This window comes from Parasteatoda tepidariorum, chromosome 11 (genome assembly GCF_982258835.1).
Source record: "Parasteatoda tepidariorum strain Cologne lab strain chromosome 11, Ptep-v5.0, whole genome shotgun sequence".
Classification (NCBI taxonomy): domain Eukaryota; kingdom Metazoa; phylum Arthropoda; class Arachnida; order Araneae; family Theridiidae; genus Parasteatoda; species Parasteatoda tepidariorum.
Window position 1 is genome coordinate 46,411,990 of NC_141765.1, and position 10,259 is coordinate 46,422,248.

Sequence of the window (10,259 nt, forward strand, 5' to 3'; positions counted from 1 at the left end):
TGCATGCAAGTTATATTTTCATTGTTCTCTGAATTTTAGAAGTTTTGCTTTCTAAAATGCATTATTGTAAAAATTAACCTGAAAATTAGGGATGAAGGAAATATCTGTGAAGCATGACTTGTATACAATTGGTCCTTTGTTTTCTACTGTGTGTGAAAATAAAAAATGTGTTTATGGATGTTTACAGTCAGTGTGATGATTAAAAATAAGGACTTGTAAAATCATATATTAGCTAGATGTTTTTAAGTACCTTAAAAGTATAGTACATAATTTTTTTCTAAAAAATATGAGTATATTGTGTTTGCATTTCATGTTTGGTATTTGGAATTGTACAATTTAATCCTTCAAATTTTAGATAAATTAATAATTGACTTAAGTTTTAGACAAACTATCTGAAACAAAAAATATCAAAAATGAATTTCAATGAAAAATTAGTATCAAAAATTAATTTTTTGTTTTAAAAAAAATTACAATTTGTTTCCAATGAATTAAAATGTAACAGGTCCAGTCAAAATAAAAATAATTCTTCTCTTTGTTGCAATTAGCCAATACACAGATTATTGAGTTATTGTTGTTCAAACACTCTTAAAATTTATACTGGTTATTGTTTATCATTTGGCATGTTTCAGATCTTTTCTATTCTCTCTTAATTTTGGTTTAACCTGGAGAGATGTTATAGACAAGATGCAAGTTATGCGTAGTAAACTTGATGAAGCAATTTCTCTTATAACATGAATTCAAGGTTAAAAAATATTCAGTTCATGAGAACAATTTAAAAAATATTTTTAGACATGAAATTCATTATTTTGCAACTCTTGGAGGCATGGGTAACAAGTTTTTTTCTTAAAAGCAGGTGTTTAAATCTAGTGCAAATAAACCAACTACTAAACTGTGTTTCATTGCCTAATTCTTATAATTGAAAGCAATTTCTTTTTGTAACTTTACAAGTTAAATAAGAACAAAGTATTAGCTAAATAAAAGTATTATAAATAGCAATGAGACACTTAAAATAAATATTAAAACTTGTTTGAAAAAAAGTATTAATTATAATAATTTTCTTATATATATTTTTGTGAATGCATCACAGATTAATGTTTAGTTATTGTTCGTAAAAAGTAGAGGAATGCAAATAAAACTGAGGCCGGTTCTTCTCAAAGTATTTTTGTTCTTTTACTAAGCAATTAATTGCATGAGTATAATTTGTTAAATGAAACTGCTTTGGTAACCTGTCATTTTTACTTTAGAGTTTCCTGATAGTAATTATATATTTGTAACTGGTTTATTATATAGTTTCAGGAAGATATAAATATTTTCCTTAGTCATGAAATATGAGTATTAAATGTGGCTTATTTCCATGCTTTAAAAATTGCAAAGTTAGTGCGTGTCATATAAGTTTTTCATTACTCAAACATTGTTTCATTTTTGTGCACAATATATTCTAATCTGTGATATTTGCTCCTATGTGTTATTTCCTCAGTTTTTTACATACATAATTTTTCTAATGCGTGTTTACTGGGCTAATATTTGTATTATCTTATCAACAAAAATAAGGAACTCCTTTAATTTACATTTTGTGCGTTAGTTTTTCCTTTGAATTTCATATTTTAGGAATTAATTTTTATTGTAATCAGACATTTAATAATATTTCGTGGTACGATGCCAACTTAAAATAAGAACTCATTGTGCCACGCAAAGCTGTATAAGTTTCTTTTAGATCATGTCATTTTTTAATTTCTCTTAAAATTGAATACATGTAATATTTTTATTTATTGACATTCATGCAATTTTAAAAATAGCTTGCTTTTAAAATCACGCAGAATAATTTTAAAGCTGTCATTAAAAGAAGTGAAGCTTTATTTTTGTTCAAATTTGCAGAAAATAATAATAAACAAACTAGAAGAATTTGGTGCAATTACTTATAAAAGCTAATTAAGTGCATAAATTACCGGCTTGTTAGTCTTTTTTTTTACAAAGATTATTCCTTTTAATTCAATTTTATCTAGTCAGATTTATTGTTTTGTTAAACACTTTTTATAAGTGGCTGACTATTTTAGTATCTCTTTCTTAAAAGAAAATGTTTGTTGCCAATATGTGTTGTAATCTTTGAGATGTGTGTGAAATACTAATATTATGACATTTTTTGGGAAGCTTAAACAATAGAAAAAGAAAACAAAAGAAATACAAATACAAAAGAAAAAACAAACTTAGTTTTTGCTCTTATTCTCTATTAATGCCAGAAAATTTTTTTCTTCTATACTTGCAAAAAATTTATTTTTTTCATCTTATAACTTTGCTATTATAATTGAAAATAGGTTTTTTTTGATTTTTAAAAATAAGACAACAGAAATTTTTTGAGTCTTTTTATTTTAATTTTATTTAAGTCTCTTGTTATGAAGTTGCGCTTAGGAATATGAATTTTCATTAAAGTTCTGTGTATTGGTATTTTAAAGTAATTTATTCTTCTCAAATAATTATTTAGTTTCAAAATGCTAAAAACAGTTCTAAAAAAGTGCTTATAACATAGAAGCATTTTTTTTTTTATTATGGGAACTTATAAAATTTTAATATGTGCCATATGTACTTATTTTTATTTCTCTTATGAATGTGATTATATTTTCTGTTTAACCCTAGATAACTAAATATTTGTTTTAACTAACTACCTGTTTTTCATATACTGCAGCAAATTGCACTGTATCCACAGTACCACCAAAGTTTAATAGACTGGATTTTTCATATCTAAATTTTATTACCAGTACACATCAATTTAGATAAACAAGTTTCAATATTCCTGTAACTTTTTATTCATTACTGTTTTTTTACTTCTTACCTTCATTTTAAACATTCTAGGTATTTAATCGATTGGAAAGCGCTAACAGCAAGGCCTGGTTTTGGTGTGCACATCTGTTTGAAAAATATAAGGTATATGTTAATACAGATCAATATTTTCAATACTAATTTACCATCTAAGCTGCAAACCTAAAGTACGCTAACTAGGTAATGCCACCTGCAAAACCAAGCACAAAGTTGCTTTCTCAAAATGAAAATAACTATCTTTTTCTAATTGACTCAGATTTTTGACCTTTAATGATAGAAAAATTTTGAAAAATGGGACCCTTTTAGCAGTTTTGTTTTTATTCATATATCCAGAACTAATTGTTCAACTTGAAAATTTTTTGTGTGCAATTTTAAATCTAGTTTGCTCTAGTTTAATTTCAAATATAAAAAGTTATTTATTATTATTTAATTCTTTAATGGTAAAACATGTAACTATAAGTAATAAAATTTTTCGCTTCATGTTATTTTTAGTCACAAAATTTTAACTAAATATGTAAAAAATTTTGAAAATTAATTCAAAGAAGCTTATTATTTTCAATTTAAAGGTTTTGTTTGTAACTGTAGAGAAACATCTTGCATTTATACACCTCATGTTTTAAAAATAACAGCTAAAATAATTGTTCAATAATTTGTTTATTGATAAAGTTTTATTACACAAAGTTTGAACAAGTTTTATAATTCCCATTTTGTGGATTAATTTTCAAAAACAGATTCAGCTACTTCATATGTGTTCGTTTCCAAACGTTTACGCCACATATTTTTTTGAACGTTGCTGATTATCTTGGGAAACTGGTTATAATCTTATTGTTGCATTGTTCACCTTAGGCTGACTATGTCTTATTGGACTACTAATTATTATAAAAAGACAAAAAAAAAATTATAATGAGTGATGTATAATTGTGATTTTTAAAAAAATATTTTTTGTCTATAGAACAGAAATCTTTACTCATATACATTTTATCAAGATTGAAATTGCAAATTAAAAACTTTTTCTAATTAATTACACACTAATTCTCTGCTTATTCAAGTTAAATTCTTTTTAAACAAATGTTAAAAACAAGGTTGTAAAATATGTAAATCGAGTTGTTTCTCAACTTACAAGTATTAAATATATATATAAATAATATGCGTATGTGAAACATACTTAGTTAACTTACATATAAATTTAGCTTATTTCTTTTTTGGTATGAATCAGTCACAAAAAAACATTGCTTTTAGATTTAGTTTATCTAGGGTTAATGTTTATCAGTATTTATGTGTAGTATTCCGTCTATTAGCAAAACAAGCTGTTGTCCAAATTGAGGTAGAGCTGTTGTCCTTGCTAGTTATTTGCATTTTTCTGTTCTTTGCTAACATCTCTACCGTTTTGTGTTTTTCTTTTACAAACTTTTTTATGCCTATGTTTGTAATGATATTTTGTAGGCTTATTACTTATTTTACAATATTGCTATAAAATGTATATCACTATTTTGAAAGTTGTTATATTATTGTGAATTGGAGAATTTTGAATTTGCAAATGTATTAAGGCATTTTCAGACAGTGATAATTTTTATTTCCTTGTAATGTTTAACTATGCAAACTAAATGCTCTGTAGTCTGTTTCTCAACTTGTTTCAATAAAAAATGCTTTTTATCAACTTATGAACTTATGCCTGTTTATCATGCTCTCTTGGTGCCTTTGATCTTAGAATGTAAATTATTCTCATTCAGGGAGTTATGGGTTATCTGAGAGTTATGTGACTGTCTCTTTAGGCTCATTGAAATTTATAATATGTTTATTTAAAAGTAGTGCTTAAAAGCATGAGAACTGAGTGAAAATCTAGTGGCAACGCTTTTCTTTTCTGATATTCTAATAGAAATCACAAAGAACCTCTGAGAAAAAAGACGTCATAATTTCACTCTATTTTTTATGCTAATGTTTCTATTCTAAACTTATTAATTAAATAATTTTATGATTGATTGTTCTGCCGTTTTCATTCAAAGAAATAAATTTCAAATGGAACAGATCAATGATAGGATGACAACTGCGCCTTGGAATCAACGTGACCAGTAGATGAACTTCTATTGATTAGGCAGAATTTATTGTTCGATTTTAAAACAGGTTCCAATAAAAGCTCTGTGATGTGGATCTCCCATAAATCTGGAATTTAGAATCATTGTCTTTTACATATGCTTTGTGACGATTTTATGTTTAGCGCCATTAATTTTAAAAGTAACACTTGCTGATATCATTTGCATGTAACTGTTGAATAGGTATCAATTTTTACCATTCAGTCACTCATCCCTAACTCTGAAAGGTTTCTCGCGATAAACCCAATCGTCGTGTTGCTATTACTTTGCACTTTTTAATGAAATAAGAAACGCAGATTCCTTAATATCTCTCAATTCACTATTTCAATATTCATCAAGGTTTTTCTATCTAAAATTTTAGCATTTTTTAAAATTTGCCTAAGCTATGTGCTACTGCTACCAAAGGCATGTCTCTAAGGCTGCTTAGGTAATTCGGAATAAACAAGATGCGAGAGAATTGTTCAATTACTTGTTCTTTCTTAGCTAGATAAGGCTTTTATAATTTATGTACCAATTCTAGATGTCTCTTCTATTAAAGGGAGATACAATCAGCGGTGACGCCACGACGTATCTAATGAGATGAACTGTACTCCCAGACAAGATTTATAATATGACGTCGATATATTCCTTTAATAGAAAAATACATATTCGTGAAAAATAAAAATCGACGAGTGATCGTGCGATTTGTCGTAATTAGAATTGTGACTGGAGTTTTTTGCCCTTCGTCCATTGAAGATTAAGTTCATACGTCTCCCACAATAAATTGTTTATTTACTCTCATCGAAATAAAAGGGTGGCAAATCATTAGATATATTAACAGAATACTTTAGCTTCCCCTATCAAGTTAGCTTTCACTATTTAATCTGATTGTTAGTACCATTAAGCTTACACCGTTTTTGTAGCAATTTTAAATTTGAAGGGAGAATAATCACTTTTATGCTTGAATAGTAAATGTTATGCAATACTTCTTTCATCTGATCGCATTTTTTATCTGACTTATTGGCTTATAAAAGGTGATAAAATTTTCAGTCTTAAATTGTGTCTGAACGATGTCATATCACACACCTATAATTAAATAATGTTTTACAACGAATAGTGCGCTGTTTCTTTTATTGAATTAGTGAGTTTGTAAAAGTAATTTATCCAAGTAGGGTTAAATTTTATCCCGTTTTAGATAGCTTTTTCTACACACTCTGGCCTATGAATTCGAAATGAATTCTTTTGCCTTGTTCGCACTATGCAACAGGGTCTGGTAGGAGTATCATGATGTGAGACATAATCTGATGGAGTGGTAGTGGTGCCTTCGTGTTTTTCAAAGGTAAACAAAAAGTCATGCAACACCTGGGCACATTGGCAAATCAAATTCATCCTGGAATGTAAAATTTTTACTCCGAAGGTGACGGATACTTCATGGACAATAATGCACCTGTATATCGTGCCAGAAGGGCACGAAATTGCTTCAAAGAACATCAGTCTGACAGCCAACACTTCGCTTGGCCACTGCAAAAATCCAGATCTTAACCTATCTTATCCCGGACATATTGGAAAGACACATTCAACAGCTATCTATAGTTCCATCTAATTTATAGGATCTTTAAATCAGTGCAGCCGATGCATGGTATTCTCTGAACACAAATTTACTCCAGAAATTTGTAGAATAGGTGCTCTTTTGAAAACTGGTCATTATCCATGATAAAGAAGATCCAAAAAATATTAATCTAATGTTGAAGGTTTCTAATTCTTGCTGCTCCGCATTATTCTTCATTCAGTGGTAATACATACATGGTGGTAATTCATGGGATGTTATTTAGCATTACTGTTAATTAGGCTTATTACCCCGATAATTACAAAATACCTTAATGGATCTCTTTTTATAGTTTTTTTTTATTATCTCAAAAAGAACACATGGTCTAAATTTCAGACTTATATCTTGATAAAAACGTTATTTAAGCATTGCTGTCGATTAGGCTAATTATCCCTAATTACTCAGATTACAAAGTATCCTGATCATTACAAAATATCGAAATGTAACACATGATTTAAATATCATACTACAATCTTCGTAAAAATTTCATATTTAGCATTGCTGATAATCAGGCTAATTGACCCGATATTTACAAATGTCGAAATGGAACTTTTCAATTCTTCCACATACACAAACTGGCCGCTTCGCGGTTCCACGTAATAGCCTATTTATACATACTCACCTCTTTGCGCTTATTAGCACAATAGCCGGAATGAGGTATAATGTGACAAACACTTGGTGGGAATGGGGTATTTAGCAACCCCGAAAATTGCAAAATATTGAAATAAACTTATTTTAATTTATCTCTTTTTTTTCTGATAAGAAGCGTATGGATAAAATTTGATACTTGTATCTTGGTAAAAACGTGTTATTTAACATTACTGTCAATTAGGCTAATTACTCTGATAATTGCAAATATCGGAGTAAAACTTCTTTAGCATTTTTATTCAATTAATTAAAAACGCATGGTCCAAATTTGAGATTTTTGTCTTAGTAAAAACTTCCGTACCTAGTCTTGATATTGAGATTTCTATTTTATTAATTAGCATTTCAGTGAATTGAGGGATATTTTCTCTTCACTTTCTGATTAACTACATTTGTCGTACGACCATCCGTTTGCAAAATTATTAAATTGTCCGCTGATCTCACCCTGAAATAAGCTAAAAATAACTCTTCATTGGAGAATCTCTCAGTTGCACTCTGAAGAGACTGTTCTTGAGCATTGTTAATTGTAGCGAGCATAACCTTACTGAAAACTAGTTTTTCAAACTGAAATGGGAAGTTTGTCATAAGAAAATTAATTCTAGGAACAGAAACTGTTTCTCCTCTTCCACAACCGGTTATTATCACACCTTCAATTATGTTTTTTTTTCTTTGAGAAACTTAATTTGAAGTCTAATGCCATTGCAAAGTTATTGAGGATGTGAATTTCGTAACATAATGATGAGAGCATAAATTTTCTGAGTCAGATGTGATGGCAAACCAGGTGGATTAAGAGTTCTGAGAAATTCGAAAGGGTAATTTACAGCATTATCTAATTCAATTTTAGAGTCGATTTATGTGTGATTCAATTTGGTTGGGTAACTGTTTCAAAAGTAAGTTGTTAATTTCAACTGCTCTGTCGTTTTCCGGTCTTAGAATCGATATATCTTTTCCCCAGATATTCATAGGATTAATATAAAGTAATTCCAAAACGTTTCTTAAATCTGATACTGCTAACGATAAATTATTTGGAATGATTAATTTTGAATGTTTCTTAATCATGTCCCCATTACCAATATTTGGTAAAATTCAGCGAAATCGATTCTGTCTTGATATCCCCTTTCAAGTGCTCATTCACTTTTAAGAGGATTTCAAACAAGCCTTGATTTCAGGCCGAGATGCCACTGGTAAAGTCTATTTCAAGTTTCCTTCGAGGAAAACAGTTGCCCCACCCAATAGCATGTCGTTACTTCTGAGATCTCGTAATTTTCTGTCTAGAGCCTCAACTGCTCCTTTGTTGGACGCAATTAATTTCCTCCCAAACTTTGAACTTGTAATCTCGCAGAACTGGAGCCATATTACTTTGTTTTGAGATATTACAAAAGGATGTCTCAATGTTGTAAGATTTAAAGGCGGAATTAGCAGTTTTCTTCCTCCAAACAAGTGACTGCTATGCCAGACGAAGCAATAATTTGTCTAGCTTGTCTCACTTTCATTGCCAGTAAAAGACTTATGAGAAAAGTTTTGCCAGTTTACCCGGGTGCAAGGAGATAAAAGTAACTCCGTTATTTCAGGCATTGCTGAATTTACTGTTTGATACACCACTTTTTGAACATCATTTGAGAATTTTTTTCTTTTTGTTAAATTGTTATTTTCAGCTCACCAGCATTTTTGGGTAATTAGCGAAGTAGTATCTGCTGAAAGATTCATGCGATTGTGATTCCTTTGACGTTTGGGATGCCAATAGTGTATATATATATATATATATATATATATATATAATAGGGGAAGGTCGGGCAAGATGGGACCACCGGGCGAGACGGGACATCGCTTTTTTTCTATGCACATTCACGGTAGCGACATCTAAAGTGCGTTACCGGAAAGAAGAAATTATTGTTCTCAATACGCACAAGTTTTTTCATCAGTTCACAAGGTGTTACCGAAATGCAAGCATTGTTTTGTTTTTCTTACATCATGTTAAAATATTTTTCCAGGTTTGTATGCTGATATTATTTGTTTAATACATTGCAATAAATGTTTCAGATTTGTGTTGCCCCGTAGTGCTATTATTGTAGAAACATAATGAGTAGTGTAAATTAAAATTTATTTGTTTAAACAAATTTGCAGATATTTTTTAAAAAAAATGTACTATCCGGGCAAGATGGGACAGCCAAAGTAGAATAAAAGTGTAATGTAAAAATTAAACTCTCCGGATTTGGCAAAAAGCATAAAAAATAAGGTAATATTAACAAAAAAATATGAACTAGCAAATATAACTTAACAAATTATTTAAAAAAAATTATAATTAATTAATTGACAGACTATATTCAGATTGCTTAGAATGGGTTCATGAAGTGTGCAGTGCTTATTCCGGTTTTATCCGCATCTTATGCAGTAACTGTGATGTTTAAGAACGTTTTTTTTGTCGATTATTCCTTTATTTTGACATTAATTTCTGTGATTTTTGAAATATAATTATGTGTCCCATCTTGCCCGGGTAGCCCTGCCAAGATGGGCCAATGTTCTATTTTTGTTTATGTTAGGTTATTATTACTAAACTTAATTATTTATTTTGTGTATGAGATATGTAAGAGCAATGTTCCCACTATATGTTTACAATACAAAATAGATAAAATTGCTCTAGTTTATTATTTTTTAAACCAAGTTTCCTTAAGCGGTCCATCTTGCCCGCTCTTCCCCTATATATATATATATATATATATATATATATATATATATATATATATATATATATATACAGGGTGTCCCAGGATTATTGGGACAAGTATTCATAATTGCATTGCCTGTGATTGTAAATGACATGAGAGAAAGTAGTATGACGAGGTACGAGAAACAAAAAGACACAACACGTATCATTTGAAATATTTATTGGTTACATATGGTGTGGTAAATAAGTGAAAATGTCACAAAAGATTATTAAAGTTTCCACCATTGTTAACGATAGATTTGTTACACAGTCCATCAACCATGGATTGACGGACTTGCTCAAATATTAGGAGTACAAATTAGTTCAGTCCGTTTTTAAGAGATGTCTCTGCAGTTATGAATGGTTCATAGTGACAGCTGGTTTAGGTGGTTTGAGAGAGGTTAGACATAAATAAAAACCT